The following is an 11320-nucleotide window of genomic DNA, read 5'->3' on the forward strand; positions in this document are numbered from 1 at the left end:
CGAAAGCGTACCAAGCCTTTTTGAGGTAAGCTGTATATTGGTTGATCTCATTGAGTTGAAGATATTTTTACAATTGACTGTATTTCATTTCTTATTTCAAAGGTACCACAATGAAGATCCTGACATCTGCGTTATTTCTTGTGTTTTTGCTTGTCGCAATAGATGCTCGACATCATATTTTACACACCGAGGCTAGCTTTGAAGGAGAAGGCGAACAAATAAGTAAGGATGCAAGTCATAAAATAATGTCAAAGCACTTTTTGGTGCTTTTACATCACATTTGTAAGAACACTCAGAGCACTTGCGATTATTATCCTGCTCAAATCTTATGCACGATTGCAAACACAGCAAAGTCTATTCATTATCTGAATTTTTTAAACTGCAAACAAATAGTAATATCTCAATAAGTGTTTATATTGATTTGTTTTATACATTTCATCACATTTAGGATTTTGTAGATGCAAGAATGGCCGTACAGGAACTTGTTTTTTCAAGTGCCCAATTTATCTACGTCCCTGCGGAAGTTGCGGGTTTGATGTTTGCTGCAATTGATGCTACAATGTTTGCCTTGGTGTTTTACCTCTATTGCTGAAGCATAAATGTAGTTTCTAGATGTACTGATATTTTAATTTCAAATAAAGAACAGTTCATTCATGGAGCGTCATAATTATTCGTTCATCGCTACATATTGTATCTTACTCAAACTTACACCGGAATTCTATAATTTTACAATAGGAGTAATTCAGTGACATACACGGTCAAATTTTTGCATTTTTCACTTTGAGTGTTAAGCAACTATTTGAGTGTGTCCCTACTTGATGTCAATAGAAACTGGCAAACAGACACAAAAGTCTTACTGGTCATGGCCGTTACATTTACTAATTTTATGATGCACTGTCTGTTAACGATTCACTCTACTGTCGTTCAATTTATATTTGATAAATGTCGTTTTCCATTATTAAGATATCAAGTCTACTGAAGACGTTGTTTTCACTTGCGTTTATTAGTGACGGAATCACAAGGTCAGACTTGACTCTTGCCAATTGTAGTTTGGAAATCAAACAATATCAGTTTTTTTGAAATATAGGCCACGTTACGGCACATTGAACAAAACACTACTTACCTTGATAAGGAGGTTGAGCGATATCCATGTCGCCGTTTACACGGGAACAAATTTCTTTATGACAAAGTTTCATGTTTTTATACTTGCCCAAAGGTAGTATGTCTATCAGCTTTTGACCAAGTGTATTTGTCGTACAATAATTTCAACGAATTAATCGCGTATGTTATGTACGCGCTGGCTATTCTATTTTGGTTTCAATGTTAATATGGTCGCCCTACCAATTGTTTTTGTAAACATACTAATTAATAATATTTGATATCATGTCAACTTGATTCTACCACTATGGTCAATTTTTTTGCATAAATACTTTAAAATTCGAATACATTCTACTAGAACTTTTGCTCTTGAGTAGAAAACAACTGATTTTAACTCTACTTTCACAGACTTAATTCACACACGAATGGTTTTCCATAGCTCGGATAGACTAATAATTCAAAGATTTTTAAAATAAATGTCTTAACATGTTAAACAACTATTCTACTTTACATTCAAAGAGAAGCAACTAGTTGATTGACTTGAACGTGTTCATGTCATTGATGTGATGCGGGTGTTGCAGTCTCAATCGTCTTCCAGTCTCTGCAACTGTCCTCTTTTAAAACGCGCATGTGCAACTCAGCGGTGCTGCCTCACGATATTTCTTCGTGGTCTGAGTACTCCTCTTTCTTACTGGCTGTCCATTTTTCACTGCCTCACGATATTTTCTCGTGGTCTGAGTACTCCTCTTTCTTACTTCTGTCCTTCACTCTCGATATTTTCACTTCACTCCTCGATATTCTGTCTGTCTTCACTGCCTCACGATATTTTCTCGTGGTCTGAGTAGTCCTCTTTCTTACTGGCTGTCCTTCTTCACTGTCTCACGATCTGGTCTCCTCTTTCTTACTGGCTGTCCATTCTTCACTGCACGATATTTTCTCGTGGTCTCCTCTTTCTTACTTCCTTTTCACTGCCTCACGATATTTTCTCGTGGTCTGTCCTCTTTCTTACTGGCTGTCCTTCTTCACTGTCACGATATTTTCACGTGGTAGTTCACGATATTTTCACGTGGTCTATCTTTCTTACTGGCTGTCCTTCTTCACTGCCTCACGATATTTTCACGTGGTCTGACTCCTCTTTCTTACTGGCTGTCCTTTCTTCACTGTCTCACGATATTTTCACGTGGTCTGAGTACTCCTCTTTCTTACTGGCTGTCCTTTCTTCACTGTCTCACGATATTTTCTCGTGGTCTGAGTACTCCTCTTTCTTACTGGCTGTCCTTTCTTCACTTCCTCACGATATTTTCACGTGGTCTGAGTACTCCTCTTTCTTACTGGCTGTCCTTTCTTCACTGTCTCACGATATTTTCTCGTGGTCTGAGTAGTCCTCATTCTTACTGGCTGTACCTTCTTCACTGTAACAAACAAAACTACTCGATACGCAAATACACACTTTTCTTTTGGAAACCTAAGTAAAAAATGGCGATTCTTGAAAACATAGAGTCTAATAACGAAGTCGAATCAAGAAAAAAATTTTGAAAGCAGCGTTTGGCTGAGCACAATGCTTTATGGGAGCAAATCATTCACTACTTGAAGAATGGAAATCATCAAGATGGTTTGACAAAAAATCAGCAATGGATGATTTGTCGCCAAGCGAAAAACTACTTTGTGGATATAAAGAATGAATACGTATAATGAGTTCTTATAGTGAAAATATTTATCGTGAAGTATTTAATTATAGTATTAAAATAATAAAAAGTAAGACTATTTAAAATTGCCTTGCAACAACTAACAACAATGTGTAAAGCCACAAAATAAAGATAAAGACTATGTACATAAATAGAGACATCTGAGACTGGGGAAGCGTGACACCAGCAAACAATGTGCTCAGCAGTCTGCAGTTACGGTGCATGCGCACATAATCAAAGAGGACAACTTAGACTGCGGGACTGTTCATACCGTGACACCGGGACTGACTAACTTTCCTTTGCTTCCCTTGGTCTATTTTATAAAATAAACACAATGAAACGCGTGCGCTGATTGGTCTAGAGCTGTGTTTTCATTAGCCAGTGCAAAACGATCTGAGCTCAACCAATGAAATCAATTAATCAATCAAAGAGAATTTGCAAATCAATCATGATTACACGTTGGGAGAATATTAAAACGTTTTGTTCGTTTCTTATTTCAAAGGTGCCACAACGAAGATCCTGACATCTGCGTTATTTCTTGTGTTTTTGTTTCTGTATCATACACGAACTTATAGCCGAATTCTGGAATTCTGAAATTTGGAGTCAGAGATACATACGGCCATGTTTTGGCATTATTCTCTTTGTGTGTTAACTGCTACTTGAGTATGTCCCTTCTTAATATCAATTCTTGGTTTCATGTTTGTAAATGTCGATCGTCCAGGTTGGTATAGTCCTGAGAAGGACTGTTTTTGTTGTTGTTGACTGACGTTTCGACAACCTTAGCGGTAGTCATCTTCAGAGTCAAAATGTCAGAATGTCATGAAGATGACTAGCCTAGACTCTGAAGATGACTACCGCTAAAGTTGTCGAAACGTCAATCAACAACAACAACAACAGTCCTTCTCGGGACTATACCAACCTGGACGATCGACATTTACAAACATGTAACGATACTCCCGGGTTCAAACCATTTACTTTAATTCTTGGTTTGCAAGCTACGTCATAGCCTACATGTTTGATGATTTTAACAAAGCAAATTTCATCCAACATGGCGAGCATTCCATTGTTATCTTACTCCCAGGGGGATGGTTGCGACCCACCAACAGACGTCGCCAGAACGATGATTGAGGAGCCATATTCATATGCGCATGACATGCCATATTAGTTTCCTTTGAAATGCATTGTTTTTTACGGATTATAAAACAAATATATGAATATGGGTCCCCCAATTATCGGTCAGGCGATGCGCCTAATAATTAGCAACAAAGAATTTCTTATTCACATAGGGCACTAGCAAATTCGCCGTACATACAACCCAACGTCAACGAAATTTTCAAAACGTTCAAGCTTTTGAAGGGTCTAACTGAAATGACTTGATTTGTTGTTTTGCGCAGTTTTATAATCGTCTCTTTGTTATCAAGGTCTGCTCTGATTTTGTTAGCTTATATAGGTATTAAAATGGCCAATTCAACAATTGGCTAACCGATGGAAAAGTCAAATTCGAATCGCATATTTGATGAGGTGGAGCTTCTCTTTAAAGTTATGAAGGAAGAGTACAAGGTTAAACAAACCGTCGAATACATACTCAGGGAATCTTGTCAAAACAATCCCTCTGATATACTAGTCTACATCCGCGCTGCAAAGTACATCCGAAAAGATTTTCCTCAAAACAAAGGAGATGTTACCAGTGGATATGGAAAGGTATTTCTTTTATACTTTAAGCATAGCACATTATTTTTCTCGCATTTATTCATTTATGCTTTGTTTGCCTATAATCGGCGAATTTGATAAGGAATGATGACTCAATTGAGAAGGGCAAAATTCTTTACCCCTAAGGTAACTTAATCTTTTATCTATAACCATCTAAGGCAGGGTCTAAAACTTTACACCCACACAACAACTTTCATCCAGCATGTTGAGGGCTGAAGAATAAAACATTTCCACGTTATCCTTCAGCTTTTAAATTTTGCAATGTGCTTGAAACGGAAGTAGAGATTCGGGACAAAATTGACGTAAGCCACTCTTGAAGTTGGCTTGCGACATAACGTGAACTTTCTGCGCAAAGTTTTATTTTGTTTATATTATTACGAAGTTGCCATATTCATTTCTTTGTAGAAATCATTGGCCCAGCTGGCTAAAGGAGTGATTGGATAGATGCGATAAATGCATTGGGGTGGCAAACATAAACGATAATCAGATAATAAGAAATCTTCTCTGGAAACAAAATATTCTAAAATAAACTACAAAACATTTAAAATTACAAAATTATTACAAATTGTGGATCTAAATAGGTTGTTTGCGTACGCTTGAAGAATTGATCCTTTTAAACCGCGAAATCATTACACGCCTCACTGCGTTCGCCGTGATCATGTAAACAGTTCCTAACGCCGACTATTAGCAATTTTTCAAAACATTTTATAGTCAGGCTTATAGTATAACGGCGTATATTTATGTTATCATTAAATGCGACAAGGAAACAATTTCTTCAGTAGCCCATGGATCTTAATAATGGAGAATCATATTCATAAATACTAAATTCAACGAGAGTATAGTGAATCGTTAACAGACAGTGTTTGATAAAGGTAATTAAATGTAACGGCTATGTCAAGTAAGACTTCTATGTCCATTCTGTTCTATTCCGTTGTTTTCTGTTAATTACATTTTGCTGATTACATTAGTTTAGGCTGTTTTTCATATGCAGCATAAATCGTCAGAAACTCAGAATTCATTTTTTTAATTGTTTTCAAACTGGTTTCTCGATGACATAAGTCGTCTTTGTTTGACGTAATTCATTTGTCTCAATTCGTTGTAATTGATGCTTGGTCTCGTAGTTTTGTTGTATTTTGTCGGAATTGAAGGAATACGATTTTCATTAAATTGAGGCTGTAATAAAACTGTCGTAATTGTCGTGAAAACGAAAAGATAAGATAAATATGATTTCGGTTTTTACCAGATTGTGCATAATAATGACATACAACAAATTACGACATTTAATTCGACGAATTATGTTGTATGAAAACCAGTCTTAAGCTAACACTTGTTTCCAAAGTCTGTCAGCAATCCATTTATCATGTGTTTGCCATGGATTAGACATTGTAAACCATGTGACAAGTGCAGATATAAGGAACACAGCAGCTAAAGGAAGCAGACAGATATATTAAACGACGTACTGAGGTCGAGAAGAAACGTTCAAAAAAATTTCAACGAAAGCGTACCAAGCCTTTTGAGGTAAGCTATATATTTGGTTGATCTCATTGATTTTTAGATATTTTTACAATTGACTGTATTTCATTTCTTATTTCAAAGGTACGACAATGAAGATCCTGATAGCTGCCACAGAATAAGAATATACAGAAGAGTCACTCGTGTCGGAATCTTTGATGCTTTTGTCCTCGCGCATGTTGTGCCGCGCATAGTGGCCGCCATTATTCCAGTTGATTAAGGTTTTGACTTTTTCCTTAACCTTTAAAATGATCCGAAGTCATTTCAAGTCAAAATATACTTGAATTCATTATTTAGTATTGACGTCAGTAGTTATCGTGTAGCTTTGTCACACTTTTGTCACAGAGCTCTTACCTGTGCCAGTTAGTTTCCAGTCCCTGAAGTTGATCGGTGCGCGCGCATGTCAACGGGAAACAGACTCAGGCGGGAAGTTGAGGTAATAGGCTAATATGATAAACGGAAATGAAACAGATGTAAATTAGAAGGATGCCATTGTTCCATATTGAATTTACTTCAGCGTTTATCATTGCAACACTTCTCAGCATAGCAGTCTAAAAGTTTATTTTCTAACAAACTTTGACGTACAGTTATTTTATTCTTTTCTGACTCCAAAGGCAATTTGTTCATTCTTAATGCCTCATCAATGTCTACATTCAATTCCATTTGTTTCAAGAGATAAAATGTAAACCTTTCGATAAAGTATAAGCTATAAAATGCAATTACCTCGTTTTCTACCGTTTTTACCTTCGATTGTGATAGGGGAAACGGATCTAATGTTACTTTGTCAATAGCATGCAACTTCCAGCTTTGTCGTATTTCCGATTTTCACGCCATCCAATGCCATGCCTTGCTTATTAACCCCTATTTCCGGTTGACATGCGCGCGCACTGATCAACTTCAGGGGGGCTGGAAACTAACTGGCACGGGTAAGAGCTCCGTCACAAAAGTGTGACAAAGCTGCATGATAACTACTGACGTCATGTAATTTTAATGGTTGGAAACAAGTGAGAAATCCTAAACATCTGGCTAGAATAATGGCCGACATGAGGACGCGTTGTACACCTGAGTGACTCTTCTGTATAATAATTATTCTGTGCATCTGCGTTATTTCTTGTGTTTTTGCTTGTCGCAATAGATGCTCGACATCATATTTTACACAACGAGGATAGCTTGGAACGAGAAGGCCGACAATTTGGTACGGATGCAAGTCATAAAATAATGTCAAAGCACTTTTGGTGCTTACATCACATTTGTAAGAACACTCAGAACACTTGCGATTATTAACATGCTCAAATCTTATACGATTGCAAACACAGTTTGCTATTCATTATCTGAATTTTGTTAAACTGCAAACAAATACTTATACTTCAATAATTGTTTATATTGATTTGTTTTATACATTTCATCACATTTAGGATTATGTAGATGCAAGAATCGCCGCGATACAGGAAAATGTTTTTCAAGTGCCCGTTTATCTACGTCCTTGCTGCGGCAGCTTTATGCTTGCTGTAATTGATGCTACAATGTTTGCCTTGGTGTTTTACCTCTATTGCTGAAGCATATATGTAGTTTCTAGGTGTACAGATATTTTAATTTCAAATAAAGAACAGCTCATTCATGGAGCGTCAAATTGTTCGTTCATCGCTACACATAGTATCTTACTCAAACTTACACCGGAATTCTATAATTTTACAATAGGAGTAACTCAATGACATATACGGCCAAATTTTTCGCATTTTCACTTTGAGTGTAAACAACTATTTGAGTATGTCCCTACTTGATGTTAATAGAAACTAAAGGCGCATCTCCACTAGACGATTTTTGTGACGATCGTCTTAAATTTTCGCGACAATATTTCGAACACGAATTAAAGGACGATTTTGTTAGTCATCTCCACTCAGTGAATTCCATATATATATATCTGGAATGATAACGACAATACATTTTATAGATATAAAATTGAAGCCAAAGTCCTAGTCTCTTGCGTGGTTTGTACGTCAGTTCCAGTCCTTCAAAGTCGAATATTCACGCGGTTTGTACGTCAGTTTCATTCCCCTGAGTGCCAAACATACACGGCCAATATAAATTTGAATACAAATTGCAAAGCATAAACATATAAACAACACGACAAACAACACACGAGGCCAACTCCTCGCAAAGGTTATTTTACAGCTGAAACTTTACTACAGTGAGTTCGTTGTAACTTACAACTTGTAACGAGGAAAAGCCAACTGAAAATTACACTTTACTAAAAGACAATAAATAGAAAATATGACGAGAAAATATTCAAGCATAAATTTTTCTTCGTCGGAAGGTAAATTTCAAACGGTGTCAGACAGTGTTTGTCTTTTGTCATTTAAGTGGATTTAAAGATCTGTTTTTCCGAATAAAAACTTGAATATCCAGTTTCATAAAAATATTGAGTCTATAACTCGCATTTTACTTTTACAGAGCGATTGTATTTTTCATCGATTTTGATAGTGCTTGAAACTTGAAATACTAAATGGTTGTCATCTCGATATCAATAATTGAATATCCTTAAAGACTTTGATATGTTTTAAAGGAAAACCGCAGCGTAAGAGCAGATCGACTAAGTTCACCTCATCTTGCTTCGATTTATCACTTTGATTCACTTTCCGTGAACCTTTTCATTCCAAAATTTCGTTATTTTACGCTCTGATCAAGATCCGAACTCTACCATTACCAAGGACAAATGATTTAAAAATAAAATGAACACGCGAGGACTAGAGCCTGACGAGTGATGACGAATGATGACAACAAATATTTTTTTGGCTTCGGTTATCATTCCAATTATTCAAATGTCGAGTTCACTGTCTCCACTAGACGATTATTTCGCGGTGTTTTCCAATAAACAAAATGGCGTCTATAAATAAAAGATATATTCTATATTTGCTGCTTCGTAGAAGATATTTATTTCTTTACAATCTTCACCAAAATGCTCAGGGAGAACACCAAAACAAGAAAAAGGAAACGTCGATTTTGGATAAGAAAGCTGTACGAAGAAAGAAATGTGAAAGGAGAATATAAGTTATTGATAAATGATATGCGACTCCACGACCATGAAATGTTCTTTAGATACTTTCGTATGTTTCCAAAGACATATGAAAGTTTGCTAAAGTTGATAGGACCCGACATAAAGAAAGTTTCAACGAAAATGAGAGAACCTATTGGACCTGACCAAAGACTTGCAGTGACACTACGATATTTAACCACCGGTGATGCCTATTCAACTATTGGCGCTAATTATAGAATGAGTGCCACAACTGTTGGCAGAATAATCGATGAAACGTGCAATTCAATTTGGAATAGACTGAAGGAAGCAGGATATATTGACACACCTTCTGGAGTTGAAGCATGGAGAAAAATTGCCAATGAATTCGAAACTCGATGGAATTTTCCGAATGCACTTGGCGCAATTGATGGCAAACATGTGTTGATGTTTGCTCCTGATAATCAGTCATCCGCTTTCTTTAATTATAAAAAGACTCACAGTATTGTGCTCATGGCAGTATGTGATGCTCGGTACAAGTTTACTATGGTTGATATAGGTGATAGTGGACGGCAAAGTGATGGAAGTGTTTATGCTAACAGCAATTTAGGTTATGCTATAGAAAATAAACTCCTGAACACTCCACCTGATTGTCAAATTTCCAATTCTAATAAGGTTTTACCGTATGTTTTGTTGGAGATGATGCTTTTGGTCTAAAAGACATATGATGAAGCCATATCCATTCTCCAATCTTTCAGAAAGCAAGCTAGTTTTCAATTATAGGCTCAGTCGCAAGGAGGGTAATTGAAAACACATTTGGCATTTGTGCTAGTCGTTTTCGTTTTTTCCACAGGCCAATCATTGCAAAAGTACCCAAGGTTATTCCAATAACAAAAGCAGTGGTTGCACTGCACAACTTCCTGATGACTATAAATGAAACTGACAGAGAAAGTCACTATTGCCCAAGTACATTTGTTGACCAGGATGGGCCAAATGGTCTGCACCTTGGTGAATGGAGACAAGATGCAAATATTATGAATGATATAGCTTCTATTCAAAATGTTGGGGCTTCAAGAAATTATGGTGGGGAAGCTAAATGGGTTAGAGAACAGTTTGAACATTATTTCAACAATGAGGGTGCTGTTGACTGGCAATGGGACAAAATAGGCAAAGCAAAATAAATAGATTCTCGTTTTTTAATAGGACTTGGAAACAACTAATGAATAACATAAATTCATAAAATGTAGATAATTGTTAAGCTTTACAGGAATGTCATTATTTGGCTAAGCAACAGAATATCAATTATCACATATACAATGTTATTCATTAATTAACAATATTCTATATAGTCTATTTATGTAAGCATACAGGTTTTTTATATATGATGAGAAAAGAGAATTCATCAAAATGTTAAAATGAGTTTAGTAAATTGAGTTTTTCAAACACAAGAAAAAGTTCAAGATAAATTGTAATCAATTCAAAGCAATGTTTAATCACTTTTATTATGTAATGAATTCTCATGATTCCCACCACATGTGAAATATTATTTTCAAACAAATTTTTCAGACCTATGATGCTTGTTTTGAGGTCACCAACACAGAAATAAAATTCATGTTTAAAATAGGAAAAATCTTAAGAACATGTAAATACCAAAATTGTTATATTGTTAAAAACTGAATGCATATTTTATCTCATTGATCATCAAATTCTATGTCAAATAAAAGTTGTTGAGTTTTAATTTTTGCTAATCTTAGCTTTTTTTATCAAAGTCTTTCAGCACAGGTACAAGACTCATGCAAAATGCTGTAGCCTCATCATCCGCAGACTCTTTGTTAACAATTTTGATTAGTTGATCATCCATTTGCTTGATTTGTTGCAAAAATGGGTCATAAGCACTTTTTTCAGATGAAGGTCTTTTACGCTTTTTGAAGTATTTTCATCAATAGGTCTTTCAGGTGTCGGTGTTGTTAGAGAACATGGACTTGCAGGTACCGATAATGGTGACATAGAGCAAGCTATCGGTTGAAATGGTGATGTGGAAGAAGTTGATATAGCAGGGGAAAAAGCATCTGATTGATCCTCAAAATTACCAGTTTCAATTACATGGCTGGATGCTGCAGGTGATATGTCAACATTGCTATGAGTTGGCAAATTGGAAGTTTTCTCATGAAGAAAACGCATCACTTCAAAATATTTGCATGTAGGTAGACATCCTGCAGGAGCACCTGATCTGGTCATGGCCCTTCGTTTGTCCAGGCATTTCTTTAAAGAATCTTTTAGATTTTAATAAATTTTCTGTAGGAAT

General features: G+C 36.0%; 1 long non-coding RNA gene across 1 annotated transcript; it reads right to left on the bottom strand.

The window, feature by feature from the left end:
- Positions 1 to 10197: 10197 nt before the first annotated feature.
- Positions 10198 to 11320, bottom strand: LOC124451606. The gene is made up of 2 exons (XR_006950564.1): positions 11106 to 11320; positions 10198 to 11030 (listed from the first exon to the last, which is right to left on the bottom strand). It is a non-coding gene; the product is annotated as an uncharacterized LOC124451606 (long non-coding RNA).

Source organism: Xenia sp. Carnegie-2017, unplaced genomic scaffold (genome assembly GCF_021976095.1).
Source record: "Xenia sp. Carnegie-2017 unplaced genomic scaffold, XeniaSp_v1 HiC_scaffold_24, whole genome shotgun sequence".
In the NCBI taxonomy this organism is placed as follows: domain Eukaryota; kingdom Metazoa; phylum Cnidaria; class Anthozoa; order Malacalcyonacea; family Xeniidae; genus Xenia; species Xenia sp. Carnegie-2017.